Below are 16,359 nucleotides of genomic sequence, written 5' to 3'. Positions count from 1 at the left end.
CTCCCCACCTGCTACGCCAGCATGGTGCCAACTTGTACTCACAACCAGTAACGCCAGTGGTGGGGACTGAAGCTGGGCCTCTCTCATCCTTTCTCTGTGGGGTAACACTGGGTTGTCATAAAGTGGGGTCCGCCTAGATAGAGTGGGGAATCTAAGGCTTTCATTGGCCTGACTTGCTTGGGTGCCTGAGCCACAGGGGGTGGCATTTAAGAGTCACCAGGTCGTTAGAAACAAACTGGTCCTGAGAGTCAGAGGGGAGAGACGTTGGCCCCAGCTCTGGGGGGAAGCTCTGAGTGACAGCATCGGGGAACCCCTGCCACCCACTCCCTGGACAGATGAGCAACTTGCCCAAGTTCATAGTGAGTGATGGTGGAACTGAGATTCAAACGGGATCTCTCAAGGACAAGTCTGGGGCTCCAGCCACTTAACCTTTTCTGCCTTCACATCTGGTACCAGCTCAGGAAACCATATGCTCTGGTCATATGGGCTCGACACCCAGGAGGCCCCACCGCGCTGCCAACAAACATGAATGTGAGTTTGTCCCATCTCTACGGGAACCTCCAGTGATGACTCAGCACCTGCATGCTCTGAGTTCTTGGAGCTCCTCCATCCAGAAACAGAGAGCCTAGGAGTAACATGGCTGGCAGCTCTTGGAGTCGCTCCAGGCCAGGAGGGACACAGCCCGTCACGGGCCACCTTGGCAGCCTGTGCCGTTTCTCCGGGGAGTGGATTGATCCTGTGCTCTGCACTCTGTCTCTCCCAGTCCCCGTACACAGCGATACCACCAACCAACATTCACTACCCTTCACAGCAATCTAGTGAGGTTGATACATTACTGCACAACAGCATTTTACCGATGAGGAAACTGAGGCATAGGAAGGTTAATACCCTGCCTGTACTGGTTAAGTACAACTAGTCAGTGGGAAAGCCAGGATGGCAAACCCAGACAGCCTGGCTCCCAAGTCCATGCGCCCAATCACTGCACCCAGGTTATCCCTCCCTTCTCCTTTCTGGGGGAAATTCACTCAGCATCTCCTTTAAGAAGCTCCCCTCCTCCATTCCGTGAGGTGGGGGGAAGGGAGGGGCTGGCTGTCAGCCACCATGCCCTACCCACAGGGCGGACCCAATGCCCAAGCTGGGTCAATCAGGTTCTCTAGGCACAGGACTCTTTGCCTGAGTGACAAAGACATCTTGAGTCATCCTCACAGTGATGGCCCCCAAAAGCTCCTTTCTGACTGAGTTCTCTGGACCTGCCTTTGTTTCTTCAGCGTTTCTTTCACCACTGAGCTGTCCAGTTTCCTTCCAATAAATAGCATTTTTCCCCTGCTTGTTAGCCAGAATTAGGTTCTACAGTTCAAGAACCCTATGGGTATAACCACTGCAGAAATGACTTACCTTTCATTCCATATACATTTAGTAGGTGCCCAAACAGGCCTGCATTCAAATGTGAGCTCTGTACTTACTAGCGGTGTGATCCTGAGGAAGGGACTTCTCTGATCTGATCCTCACCCCTCTCATCTGATAAAGGAGGACATTACCTTGTAGAACAATTATACGGACAACATTCCAAGAAGAGGAAAACCCAGATGCAAAGGACTGGAAGTGAGCGAGTGTTTGCCTTTGACCACAGTGGCATTAATGGCCCTGTTCTACACCTCTCCCTGTGTCCATGCCCTTTGTCATGTGGCTTTGCAGTACCCTCCTTATTGTGGGTGGGAGGTACTTCCCTACCTCTTTACTCTGGGCTCGACTATGTGCTTTGGCCAATGGGATGACAGCAGATATGGCTCAAGCAGACACTAGATAAGGGCTTGCAGGACTGATTTTGCTTCCTCGTGCTACTACCATCACCTTCAGATGGACATACCCAGGTGAACCCACTGGCCTCAGGTGGAGGATGAGAGACACATGGAGCACAGCCATCCCCAGCTGAGCCTAGCCTAGATCCACGAGCTGCAGACTCATAAATTGGCCCAGCCAAGACCAGCAGAACCAGTCAAGTTCAGCCTGGGTCAGCCACCCCCCAGCTGACTCACAGACCTGTGAAAAAATCATTCATGATTGTTATCTTAAATGACTGAAATTTGGGATATTTTGTTATGTATCAATAATTAACTGCTACATAAACTGGTACGCAGAAGTGAACATAAATCATATGTAACGTTGTTTTTTGGGACTGGGTGGTGGGAATGAGTAAACTATTAGGGAAGGCTGAAAAAAAAGTAAGGAAATTGCTCTTGGAGGCTGGAAAAATGGCAATCCACATTATGTAATGCTGAATCCTTTAGGAAAACTGTTAGTAACTTGGGAGATAAAAAGTGTATCTAATAAACTCTTGGACTTGGGCAAAGAGATTTCTCAGCAGAGTATTGAAAGCATCAGTTGGCTTTTATGACTGTGTTTGATAAGGTACTACAAAAAAGAGACAAGCTCATAAAATAACTGCCTAGTTTGCAAGTAGTATTAGAAGCATGATAGAGAAGTTAGAATCTGTTCTGTTGCTGTGGCTTCTGGCACATGCTGTAGAATGGAATCAAAGACAAAGGGAACCCACAAAGTTTTTAGGCAGAGTTATATTGACAAAACAACTCGTAGCCTGAATTAAAAGAGATGGAAATTGTTCAAAGTATAAAAAGACCTCTGGGTAGGAAGTAGTTTCAAAAGATTGCTTAAAGCCTATATTTTATAATGCCTTCAGAAGTAGCCAGTGATGGTGATAGAAAAGGAAGGACATCTCAGAGGCTGGAGCAAGAGCCATAGAGAACAATGGGGAGAGAACCTTTCTTAGAATGCAGATCTTGGAGCCTTTGGGCCGGAACCGCCATCTTCCAGTAATTTGTCAAAATGACCAATGCAAAGGGAAGGAGGAGGGACACCTGCTACATGTTCTCTAGGCCTTTTAGAAAACATGGAGTTGTTCCTTTGGCCACATACATGTGACTCTACAAGAAAGGTGATATTGTATGTATCAAGGGAATGGGCACTATTCAAAAAGGAATGCCCCACAAATGTTACCATGGCAAAACTGGAAGCGTCTACAGTGTTAGGCAGCATGGTGTTGGCACTGTTGTAAACAAGCAAGTTAAGGGCAAGATTCTTGCCAAGAGAATTAATGTGCATATTGAGCTTTTGAGCACTCTAAGACCCGAGATAGCTTCCTGAAATGTGTGAAGGAAAATGATCAGAAAAAGAAGGAAGCCAAAAAGAAAGGTACTTGGGTTCAACTGAAGCACCAGCCTGCTCCACCCAGAGAAGCACACTTTGTGAGAACCAATGGAAAGGAGCCTGAACTGTTGGAGCCCATTCCCTATGAACTCATGGCATGATGGGTGTAAAGAAAATAAGGGACCTGGACTGTACAAGTGTTTCTCTTAACTGAGTAGAAGTGTTGTGTCCCCTCCCCCAAAGAAATATTTAAAGCACATTTTAATTGTGTCCAGATTCAGTGGGTGACGTCTTTACTTTCCAAATTTAGTAGTTTTTCTTCCTGAAAGATGTGAGGTAGTTTGCTGTGCAATATACTCCACTGGTGAATAAACTGCCAATTATAATTTATATATATATTAAAAAAAGAATGCAGATCTTGGAGCTAATCAAGGAATGTTACCTATCCCCAAGGTTGTGGTAGCTGGAAACGTTTTCCCAGCAGGATTTCAGAATTGCTATGGACCAGTGACTGGTATGGACCTCCTTCTTCCCCTGTTTGAATAGGAATGTTTATTGCAGATGTCCTGTCCCTAGCTTACCATTATATGTTGGAGGTATGGGAGATGGATAACTTGCCCAGAGGTCTTGGATCAAAAGGAGCTGTATCTGGACTGATGTAGATCATGAGAAAGTAGATTTTGAGCTTGATGCCACCGGCTGTTTCTCAGTCTTGCAATGGGAGTGATTGATTTTTGCATGTGGGAAGGATCTGAGTAATTGAGGTTGAGTGTAGGGTGCAATAGGTTGATTGCCTTAATGGACCCAATTCTTCACCCCTGCTGTATCCACATCATTTGCCATGTAAATTGGCAGTGCCCTCTTACTGTGGGGAGGAAGCACTTCCCTACCCCTTGACTCTGGGCTCCTATATGACTTGCTTTGGCCAATGGGATATTAGCAGAGCTGACACAAGCAGAGTCCTGACAAATGCTTACCTGATGGGGTTCGTCCCCTTGCGCCTCTGACATCACCATCAGAAGGCTGTGCTCAGGCCAGCCTAGTGATCCACGGAGGAGGATGAAAGACACATGTGGCAGAGCCTCTCCCAAGCTGGGCAACTGCAGACTTATGTGTGAGTTCACTCAAGACCCACAGTACCATCCAGCCAACTCCAGTCAATCCACAGAGACATGAAAAATAATACGATTGCTGTTTCGAGCTTCAGAGATTTGCAGCGATATTTTTATGCAGCAGTAGATATCTGATATAGCAACAAAGTGGAGTTTTTCTCCACGGGAGGCTGCTAGCCACACATGAAGACCAAATGAACCCCTTCCCTTGTAAGACTTCTCCAATACTAATCATGATAACAATAACAAAAGCTATCACTTACTGAACTCTTATTTCCAGGTCGTGTGAGAAGGGCTAGATGCATCATCTCGCTGAATTCTTACAACAGCCCTGAGGGTTGGTTATGATTATTTCCATTTTATAGATTAAAAAAACCCCAACCCCCCCCCCCCCACCCCGGGGCTCAGAGAGGTTAAGAAAACAGGCTGAGGTCACACAGATAGTAAGTAGTACAGTTTGGATTCAACCTCAAGCTAGTCTAACTCCAAAAGCTATGCCATCTAGTCAGGCACAGGCACTGTAGTGAATGGGGTTGGTTTCAGGCCTGCATTCTCCAGGCTGCCCTATGGATCACACAGCATTTGTTGGTTTTGTTTTCCCAACAGACTTTAATGTAAGAAATTATTTGAACAGGTGCTGGAGAATTGAAGAAGTGAAACGGGGGATATGAGCATAACACAGAGGTAGAAGCCACAGCTGTCATCACCCTTAAATCAGGGAACAGAGGGAAGAGGTGGAGTTATCAGAACTTTGCAGCTGGGACTCCATTTTCTGGGGAGGAGCCCTGTCTGGCAGGTGCTGGTGCCTCTGATGGGCAGAGCTCATTTCTGACATGTGAACAATGTCAAGAGCATCAAGGAACATAGCTGGCTGGTTGGGGAAGGACTGGGTTATCCAGTCTGGAACCCACTTTGCTCCAGACATAAAGAAGACACCCAAGGAGAAGGAACGACACCAGGGAGAAGATGGGGCTTGGATTAGGCATCAGAAGATGGGGATAACTGAAGAAGAGATCTAAGGGAAGGAAACACTCACCCAAGTTCCTGGGGCTAGGATGGGGGCAGGGCTGAGACTGAACACAGATCCAGGTGTGCACACTTCCCACACTGCCCTGGGGAGGGACGCACCCCTGGAACTTCCTGCCAAGGCTCCAAGCATGGGCTTGTGCACCCTCTGACATGATGATAGTGGTCATGTGTGCTGGGGAGGGCAAGTGACAGTGGCCCTCTGAGTTGGAGTATGGGGGCCACAAGCATGGTCTTTGCAGCCAGATGGTCTGGGACCTAATTCTCCCCTCTGCCACCTAGTAGCCATGTGACCTCAGGCAAGTCACTTAACCTCTTTTATTTTTATTTATTTATTTGCGGTACGCGGGCCTCTCACTGTTACAGCCTCTCCCGTTGTGGAGCACAGGCTCCGGACGCGCAGGCTCAGCAGCCATGGCTCACGGGCCCAGCCGCTCCACGGCACGTGGGATCTTCCCGGACCGGGGCATGAACCCGTGTCCCCTGCATCGGCAGGCGGACTCTCAACCACTGCGCCACCAGGGAAGCCCAACCTCTTTTATTTTTAAACTTTTTATGTCAAGAGAATTTTAGATTTACAAAAGACTTGCAAAGAGAGTTCCCACATACTCTTCACCCAGCTGCCCCTGATGTTAGCATCTTACATTCATCCCAAGAAAGAAAGGAACACTGGTACATTACTGTTAACTGAACTCCAGACTTTATTCAGGTATCTCCAGTTTTTCCACCAATGTCCTTTCTCTGTTCTGGGACCTAATCCAGGATACCCTGTCACACTTAGACTTCTCCTCTCTTTGCTTCAGTGTCCTCATCTGTAAAATGGGGCGATGGTCATGATGGCACCTAGAATCCTTGTCCTCTTGTGAGGATCAAGTGATGGGTCACTGATGCATAGCACTGAGGTGGTGCCTGGCACAGGGAACTGCTGTATCAGCGTAGGTCATGATTATAACGCTTAAGACCAAGTGACGCCTTTTCCTGCCTTCTGGGAGCGTACCCTGGAATGCCAGCCGGAGCCCCTACCACTCACTCAGCACTCAGGTTCCTTTGGAAACCCCTGGCAGTTAGGTGGGTGACAGCGAATCCCAGATACCATCACTGAGACCCAAGTGGTGGGAATCCACGCCGTCCAAATCCAGCAACTGCACTCTTCAGCCCGAGCTCACTGCCCCGCAATGATCAATTCTGTAGGAATTTCACAGGCTCAGCGTTTGAGGCGTCCCACACATACTGTGGGAAGAGAGATCGGGACACAGAGCTGTCTCAGAAATAGGAGAAAGAGGAGCAAAAATAGGAACCCAGGGAGAGGGTGGGCAGCAGAGCATCATCTGGGCCAGCCTGAGACCCTCCTTTTCAAGTCACAATGCCACCCGCAAGCCCTCGCTGAGTGCCCGGTGCTGGCCAGGCTCTGGGAGGACAGCATGACAGCGAGCGCACATGAAGGTGCCGTCCGAGGCCACCTTCTGGGAGCCTCCCGCTGCCTCTGGGTTCTGGAGGCATCCTCCTGGGAAGGCCGTGATGGCCTGGTTGGGCATTTCTGCAGAAGCATCAGCTGGGTAGAAGTAAAGGGGCGGGGAGGGGAGCAGAGAGGAGATAACACGCGGCCAAGGCAAGGGGCGATGTGGCGGACTGGAGGGAGAAGCGTGCGTATGCGATTCCCCATGAGCTAGGCTGTATGTTCAAATGCCCAGGGGCACCAAACCTGAGGGGAGCCCAGCAGGAGAACAGCGCGGAGCGGGCTCGGCCTGCCCGGGAAATTGTTGCATGGCTCTGCATTATGCTGGGAAAAAGAGGGAGTCTGGGTTTGTGACGACCAAGGGAAGAAGACTGGAAGCTGCCATGCATCACGCCTGCTGTGGGCCCTGAGGCTGACCTCCGCTGTCAGCCACCCTCCCTTCTAGCTACCCCGGAGTAAGGGTTACAGAGGCTCAGAGAAATTAGCTGATTTGCCCACGGACAGACGGGTACTAATTGGGAGGGGTGGGTGTCTCATACAGTGTCCTGCTCTGAGGAGGGTGAGCTGCTTAGGACTCTCAGTGGGTGGAGGTAGGGGACTTCTGCACCAGGCTGGCCTCCCAGCTCGCAGCCCCACCTGCTGTCATTCCTGGCTCTGATGCAGCTCATGGGCTCTGGAGCTCACGCCTAACCGTGGAGGCAGCTGGGAAAGTCAACCCACGGCCTTGGGGGCTTTAAGACAACCACCAAAAAAATACTAGGAGGGCAGAGAGAAGCCAGCACTTCATTTAAACTGCAGTGGCTGTGTAGAGGCACATTCAGGCAAAACTTCAAAGAACTAGACTGAGAAAGGTCTTGAGGAACAGGAAACAGGCTAACAGGTAGAGGGAAGAGCAATGGTGTTTGCTGCCGATTGCACTGATGGCCCCAGGGACTGGCCCACGCTCTTTGCCGTGAGATCTTGCAGCTCCTTCCCACCTCCCATCTGGGATGCCCTTGGTACTTGCTTTGGCTGATAGAATGCAGCAGAAGTGTGCCAGTCCTGAGCCCAAGCCATAAGAGGACTCGCATGCTGCCACCCACTCTCTTGGACTCCAGCCTCCTCCATGGGAATAGCCTGGGCTAGCCTCTTGGGAGATGAGACACCTCATGGAGCAGAGGCAAGTCACCCAGTTGTCCCAGCTGAGGCCCTGGCATGTGAGAGAGCCCAGCCCACAGCTCTTCTGCCCGCTGACACATGAGTGAGACAGTTAAGACAAAAGAATTGCCTCGCTGACCCCCAGACTCAGAGGCTAAACAAATGCATACTCGTAAGCATGGGTTTTGTGGTTTGTTACACAGCATTACTGTGAAATAGAGAACTGATACAGTGTTCAATACAGGGAATGGGAAGACAAGGCTTGGAGGTGGGAGAGTGTGGGGTACCTGGGGATGGTGAGCAGTCCAGAATTTCTGTTTCAAAGGGAGGGCTGGAGGTAGCCCCAAAGTATTCTCCAGCCAGGGGCCCTGGAACCTCCAGGGCAGCTGACCTGGCCAGCTGTTGAATGATGGATCAAGTGAGTATCTGATTGCCTGGCTGACTGGCCACCAGCCTGACTGCTATCTGATGAGCTGACCAGTTGAATGCCTGCCAGGTTCACAGACAAGTAGGCCAGCCTGATGGGATGTTTCCTCAGCCTGTTTTTTCCTATTGATATTTGCCAGTGGCCAGGCCTTTGGAACACCTATCACAAGACTGCTTCCTGGCAGATCCTGCTCACTGGTGACTTTTGCACCTCCCTTGTGCCCTCTATTATGGACTGAATGTTTGTGTCCCCTTCAAATTCATGCACTGGAATCCTAACCCCCAATGTGATGGTGTTAGGAGGTGGATGCCTTTGGGAAGTGATTAGATCATGAGGGTGGAGCCCTCATGAATGGGATTAGTGCCCTTTTAAAAGAGGCCCACAGAGCTCTCTCCCCATCTCTGCCACATAGGAATACAATGAGAACTTGGCTGTCTGCAACCCAGAAGAGGGCCCTCACCAGAATCCAACCATGCTGGCACCCTGATCTCAGACTTCCAGCCTCTAGGACTGTGAGAAATAAATGTCTCTCGTCTATAAGTCACCTGGTCTGTGGCATTCTCTTACACAGCCTGAGTGAACTAACACACCTTCTGAGCATTCATTGCATCGATGGCCACATGGGGTTGGTCATGTCTACTGTTCTAGTTGTTAGAGGGGAGGAAGCTTTACAGGAGATGCTGATGACGCAGGGGGGTAGAGTTAGGACAAGTAAGGTCGAGGGGGTCTTAGATATGCCCCCCTCCTCTGCTGGTGCTGGAGCTGAAATGTGCCCCTGAAACCCTCTAGTCTAACCTCTTATTATGGAATAGGGAGCCTGAGACAGAGAAGGCAAACAGCTTGTCCTTGGTCACACAGCAAGTTCACAGCAGGGCTCAGACTGGAACCCCATGCCAATGGTCCCACCACACTGCCCAGCACTGCCTTGCCTCCCCATAATCTCCCCTTGCTGCCAGAGCCAAGCTCCCCCTTCACCCCTTCTTCTGCCCCTCTCTGAGGGGGAGGGGAGCAGAGCCACACAGAACAATCTGGCGTCCGGGCTGGGTGGATGGATGGTCAGCCCCTCATGCCAGCTCAGGACCCCCGAGTGCCCCTCCCTGTAACTACAGTCATCAGTCATTCTCCTTGTCCTTTTCCTGTACCTGGTCTCTCCCCCACCAACCCCCACTTCTGTCTGGGGGCTGCTCAGAAGGCCTGGGGGCAGGAGTCCCAGCCTGCCCCTCAGAGAAGAAAGGGGGGCCTTCCAGCCTGTCCTGCCCCTTTCCTTTTTGTTAAAGAGTCCCTAGTCAGCTAGGTTCACAGCAAGGGCACAGTGATGGGGGTGAGGGCAGTGGAGGTTGTGGGCATCGGGTGGTGGGGAAGGAGACCTGTGGGTGTGGGAAGAGCCTGAGCTGGGAGTCTGGAGAGCCATCCTCAGTCCTTGCACTGCCTCAAGAGGGCTCAGTATCTTCAGTTATCAAGTGGGGGGTGAGGAGTCTAAGGGAGCTCTGAGATCCTGTCCAGATCCCCAGCCTGCAGTTTTTGTGTTACCCCCTGAAGATCTGCATCTGAGAAGGGAAGGAGGCTACCTGTGTGTGTGTGGGGGGGGGGGGGGCTTACTGCATGCCAGGAGTCCTTTGAACCTGCTGTGTGGGTGTGACCCCCAAGACCTTGAGGGAGGCCCAGAGAGGCTCCAAGACCATGCCTAAGTTCCATAGCTGTTAAGAGGCCAAGGTCATTCTGGGACTGGAACCCACGTCTCTGGCCCTGTGAGGGCGCTCTGTGTGACAGAGACAGAGGCCCAGGTCACCTGCACACCTTTGGCAAAAGCACAGGTAGGAAGTAGGTGGGAAGTGGGCTAGTTCAGGCCTAGGCTAGAGGGCCAGCCCCCATGGGAGGGGCTGGAAGGGAGGGACCTACTGCCTCTGCCCTGAATGTGCACTTTGGTGGGGGCATGGGTAGTCCTAGGCCTCTGCCCTGTTTCTGAGGAGAGCAAGGAAACGCTCCGTGTGTCCTGACTCTGTGGCTCCAGCTGGAAGTGTGTTTTTTGCAAGGCAGCCTCTCCCTTCCCCACCCTTCCCCCCACCCAAGCAGTCCCTCTATCCCAGGACTCCCCATGCCCAGGTTGGTCCCTCTGGCTGGGGACCTGTGTGAACCATAGAGCACCAGCCTTGGCGTCAGGCAGTCCAGAGTCAGGTCCTGGCTTTCTGCCACTGCACCTTTCCATCCCTCAGTTTTCTCATCTGTAAAATGGGGATCACGACAGGGATTACCTCATAGGGTTGGGGGAGGGATAGGGCCCTTGTGTGCCAGTGCATGTAGTTGGGATTCCTGGGGCAGAGATAGGATGGAGGGGCCCACAGGTGTCTCACCCCCTCCTTCGAGAAGTAAAAGCTGCTTTGGTTTCCATCCCCAACTCCCCCTGCTCTCTCTCCCTCGGGCCATTTGAATGGTCTTTTAAAAAAAGCACAGGGATTTCTGAGGCGAAGGCAAGTCCTGGGCAGCTCCTGGCTGCCCATGCCACATTTTGGACTCAAACCTGTAATTCATCACGTGTCTAGAGCAAGTCGTAGGCATCCGAATCTCACACCTCACATTCTCAGCTCAGCCTCCTCCCTCCGGGCACCAGGCTGTTTCCCCGGAGGGCCGGGCTAGTGCCTCTTCCTTCCTGACTCTCCTAGGATTTGCGCGCCCGCAGACTCGAAGACACTTGCGCTGCCCCAGGGGGTGACGGAGTAGGGGGTGTTTGGAACCCTCTCCCCGCGCTCCCCCATGAGCTTAGAGCTTGGTAAAGGCAGCAGCCGGCAGCTGCCAGTCCCCGGGTCTGCTCAGGGAGGGACCCGGGCTCCTGGCTCAGTCCTTAGCTCCCCCAACTCGCGCCCCACCCCCTCCCCAGACCCTTGATTCCTTCTGCGGAAAACCCCCAGCCGCGAAAAGCACTGCCCTGGAGTGGGTTTTGGAGTGGCAGGAAGAGCAGCCAATGACGTTGGAGGCCAAGCATTACATCATCACTGTGGGCTCCCATTGGTTGGGGACACAGCCTTCCCGGCGCTTACCCCCACGCTTGACAATGGGCGTCTCTGTGCCCCAGGCTCCCAAAGGTCTAGTGCTGGGTTTGCAGAAGGGCCCGACGAGCCGGAGGTCCAGGCTCTGCCACTGATAAGGGGTGAGGCGCTGTGTCGCCAGGCGTCAGCTTCCTCATGTGCAAGAGGAGAGAGTTTCTTCTTTAACATCCTCGCCCACTGCCACCATTCTACAGAATTCCCCAGGACCAGGCTCTGACCCAGTTCCTCCACACCACATCCACCCGCTTGAAGGTCCTCCCCGCGGGGCCAGGAGCCCTGGGGGGACAAGGATCTCGTCTGGCCCACTCTCCTTTTCATCCCCAGAGCCGGCAAGACGTGGACATGTATAATAATGGTTAGCGTTAACTGAGTGTTTTCCTAAAAGGCAGACATTGTGCTAAGCTTTATATATCATTTTATTCATATTATAAACATTAACTCCCCACTGACATTGAGGCTGGGTAAGGACAATGATTGCCCAAGGTCATGAGACTGGTGAGTGGGAAAGCCAGGCATCGCGCCGAGGCAGGCTGGCTCCAGAGCCCGTAATCCCAAAGCCATGGGAATGAAGGACCAACCCTCACGGCTGTGCCTGGTTTAAGCTCCCCTGCCTGACAGGCAGTCCTTGGCAGGAGCCTTCCCTGGACTGGCTTCTCAGGGCAGGGCTATTCCGCTGAACTGTTGTCAGTGAGCTTGGGTGTTGCTGGGGAAAAGCTGTTGCTGGGATTTGAGGAGTTCGGTCCTGAGCTGTCAGAAAGGATTTTAGCTCTTGTGCCACCCCAGGGATGGTGGCACATAAATCACAGCAGACTGGCTCCTGGCATGTCACCTGTGGCATTTGATGCCAGCATGGCTGCCTCCTCTGTCTCCCCATCTGTCTTGGCTCTTGTTTGAACTCTACACAGATTCTCTGAGTGATCCTGAGAAAACTGTCCTGACTGTTTAGGCCTGACATCCGCTAACCTGTACCAGGAAAGGGCGGAGATGGATAATCTCACACCCGGGAAACCTGTGGGGCCCTACCTGTGCCCTCCACCTGAGCTCATCTGGCCTGTGCCCTATGGTTTTTGAGCCAAGGTGCAGTTTTGGGGGTGCAGGACCAGGGAGAGGGTGCAGGTGTCTGAATGCTTTTTTAAAAAATTTTTTGGCTGTGTTGGGTCTTCATTGCTACGCGTATCCTAGCAACCTCCAAGGCTGACATCCGCAGGGCTAGACCCAAACTCAAGGCTTGTTCGAATTCCCTAGCCTTCCGTTAATGTGTGTTTCCCACAGAAATGGGGGGTGGGTTGGGGAAAAGAGGAGAGAAAGAAGCAACAAGTGTAGCATCCAGCCCCATCCTGGCCCAGATCAGGCCTCTCAAAAAACACAGTGGGGGTGGGGGGGGGAGGGAGGAACAAGGGGAGTCCTTTAACTGAATATTGCCACCTGCCTGTCACCAAGGTCAATTTACAGCCATTTAGAATACAGTGAATCTAGGCAGTGACCCTCAATGACAGCTAATATCATAAAATGATAGCTGGAAATTATGTTCCTTCCGATGGAAGAACACAACACTATCTATGCAGTATTCCTGCCCCCCAAAATCAAACCTGAATCTGATCAAGCCTCTAGAGGTAACTCCCAGTTACAGAGATGCAGCGAGATCTTATCTATAGGAAAAACACTACAGGTTTCATCAACAAGAGACTGTAAGGAAAAGGAACAACGGCAAGAACAGCAACAACAAAAACCTCAAACAAAACAGAAGGGGAACAGAAGCTCAAGAGAAATACCAACCAATTATAATATATGGACATTGTTCGGATCCTGATTCTTACTAATAAACTAAAAAACAACAATGACAGTAAAAACTAAGACATTCTGGGCTTCCCTGGTGGCACAGTGGTTGAGAGTCCGCCTGCCGATGCAGGGGACGCGGGTTCGTGCCCCGGTCCGGGAAGATCCAACATGCCGCGGAGCGGCTGGGCCCGTGAGCCACGGCCGCTGAGCCTGCGCGTCTGGAGCCTGTGCTCCGCAACGGGAGAGGCCACAACAGTGAGAGGCCCGCGTACTGCCAAAAAAAAAAAAAAAACCTAAGACATTCATGAGACAGTTGGGGAAATTTGAACACTGACTGGATGTCTACTGATATCATTGAATAATTTTAATTTTTAGGGATGTTAAAATGATTTGGAGATTGGAAAGAGTCCTAGTTGTTCAGGAATGCATACAGAAATATTTGTGAATAAACTAATAAGAGGTCTGGAATGTGCTTTAAAATAATCCGTGGTGGAGAGGAGGGTGGAGAGGTTTAGATGAAACACGATTGACCTTGAGCTGATGGTTGCTGTAACTGGGTGATAGGAACATGGGGGTCATTATACTATTAATTTAAGTCATGTTGAATTGTTGCTATTTAACCATTTTGGACCTTCAGATGGCAATTTTGTATGGTACAAACTAATCCTTTGTTATATGTTTGAAATTTTTCATAATAAACGTTTTTTTAGAGCAAAAGGAGAGGTTCAATCCTGCTTTTCCAAGAGGCTGTGCCCTGGGAAAGTGGTATCCCAGGCTGGTACTAAACTCTGTAGCACTGTTATGAAAAAAGCTGAAAACAACTCTCAGAGGCTTCTGTAACCTGCATGAATGATCTCTGTTGAACTACTAATAACAGTAACAATATAATTTACTGATCACTGACAGCAAATGCTTAGTGACTTGACTGGGTATGTTTGAGCTACGGAAGATGGCTTCATTGACATTTTAACTGCTTTCTAAGTAACAATAAAAAATTAAAGGAATCCAAACAAGCAGTAGACACATCAAACGAAAATTCTTCTTGCTTGCGGAAGAAGGCACACTGGATCACTTCTGGAGCATAAATTTTCCCTGCGGAACATTGGCCAGAAGACCCCAAAGAGGGGGCAGAGTCAGGCCCTGAACTCCAGCGCTGCTTCATCCCATGGTCTCTGCAAATCTCCCAACTTTTGAAGCCACAGTGTTGAACTCCTGCCCGTTTCTCAGACTTGTGGTTTCCTGTACCTGGAGAAGGCCCAGGTCACTCTACTACGTCCCTTGTCCAGTTCCTGTTTTTATCTCGATGCTGAGTTAATTACTCATGCAACCAACAAGGTTTTATTTGTTTGTTTTAAATAATGTCTTCTCTTTGTGAACCACTGTGCTGGGTGCTTTAGATGACACGGTTTCTAGTCGTGACAAGCTCGTGAATCAAATCCCAACTCTTAATAGCTTTGTGGCCCTAGGCATGTAGTATTTAACCTCCATTTGGGTCTCAGTTTCCTTACCTGCAAATTGGGGTTAATGATAGTTAATACCTGCATATAGGGATTTTGTGAGGATTAAATAAAATAAGGCAGATCAACCACTTAGTGTCTGGCACATTGTAAGGCTCAATGAATGGTAACTACCACTATTATTATTATTACATAAAACCCTGAGTGTTTAACAGTAAAGATAAACTGTGTGGTTTTGGTGATATGTGATATAAGATATCCTAGTGGACTGGTTTCACAGGAAAATCTTGTACTGAGAAACTACTAACTGCCCCTCACTATTCATTGTCCCTTTTTTCCTTAGTAACAAAGCTGGGACTACATTTCCCAGTCTTCCTTGCTGCTAGACATGGCCATGTGACTAAGTTCAAAGAAGTGAAAACACAGGTGTTATGTAGGACTTCTAGAAAGGCTGCTCAAAAGGATCTGATTCAGCTGGGAGGAGAGTCCCTTTGTCCCCATTTCTTGCTTCTGCTGGTGTGGAATGCTGATGTGATGGTTGGAGCTCTAGCATCCACTTTGGAGTGTGAATCCATCTTGCAGATAGAAGAAGTGTACTGAGGATGATAGAACATGACAGGAGCCTGGGTTTCTGATGACTGTGGAACAACCATGATGTCCCTGGACTCCCTATCTCTTTACTTTTTTGTGTGAGAGAAGTAAACTCTCTTGTTTACCCCACCCCCTCTTCTCTGGTAACCACCTGTTTGTTCTCTATATTTATGACTCTGTTTCTGTCTGTTTGTCCATTTGTTCTGTTTTTTTAGATCCCACATGTAAGTAAAATAATACAGTATTTGTCTTTCTCTGACATTTCATTTAGCATGATACCCTCTAGATCCATCCATGTTGTCTCAAATGGCAAGATTTCATTCTTTTTTATGTCTGAGTAATATTCCATTGTGTATGGGGTGGTATCTCATTGCAGTTTTGATTTACATTTCCCTAATGATGAGTGGTGCTGATCATCTTTTTATGTGCTTATTGGCCACCTGAATGTCTCCTTTGAAGAAAGAATGTTCTCTTTAGTGTGTGTGTGTGTGTGTGTGTGTGTGTGTGTGTGTGTGTGTGTGTGTATGTGTGTGTGTAGGTTATAAGAGGGGCTGGAAGATATCACTGGAAGTAACATCAAAGAGGCCAAATGAATCAGATTACAGAAGCCTGTGAGAGGTAGATTCAGAAATATTCTTGAATTTGAGGCGGTGGAGCATCTGTGGGTTTAGGGGTGAGTGAGGGACCAGATGACCATCGGAAGTGAGGAATCTTGGCTGTGCAGTGCCAGGTGGCATTTCAGTTGCCCCTTCAGTGTAACAAGCCATCTCTATCAGTCAAAGAAATCATGAGTCTGTCCAGATTCGGGGGGAGCACACATAGATGCCCCTTCTCACCGGGAGAAGAGTCAAGGTCATATTGCAGAAACACATGAGATGGGAGATTCGATTGCAGCCATCTGTGGAAACTACAACCTGGCACTGGAGGTGTCCTTCCTTTTCAGCACCTGTCTAGTTAAGAAGCCCCTCAGGGTGGATGCTTTCCCTTTCTTCGCAGTTCCAGCCCATTCAGAAGTATCTGGAGGTGCTTACTGCCTTCTAAGTGGGATACACAATGTGCACCTAAATTATTTATGGAAACAAATGATATCTATCGTGGAAAATAACCAAGAAAAATCTTAAGCATTGAACTAATTAGCTAATGTAATTGAAACAAAGGGAATAGT

The 16,359-nt window shown here is 49.8% G+C and overlaps 1 pseudogene; it reads left to right on the top strand.

The window, feature by feature from the left end:
- Nucleotides 1-2,844: 2,844 nt before the first annotated feature.
- LOC101317712 (large ribosomal subunit protein eL21-like) lies at nucleotides 2,845-3,347 on the top strand (annotated as a pseudogene).
- Nucleotides 3,348-16,359: the final 13,012 nt, after the last annotated feature.

Source organism: Tursiops truncatus, chromosome 2 (genome assembly GCF_011762595.2).
Source record: "Tursiops truncatus isolate mTurTru1 chromosome 2, mTurTru1.mat.Y, whole genome shotgun sequence".
Taxonomy (NCBI): Eukaryota; Metazoa; Chordata; class Mammalia; order Artiodactyla; family Delphinidae; genus Tursiops; species Tursiops truncatus.
This window is presented reverse-complemented; position numbering and strand designations above follow the sequence as displayed.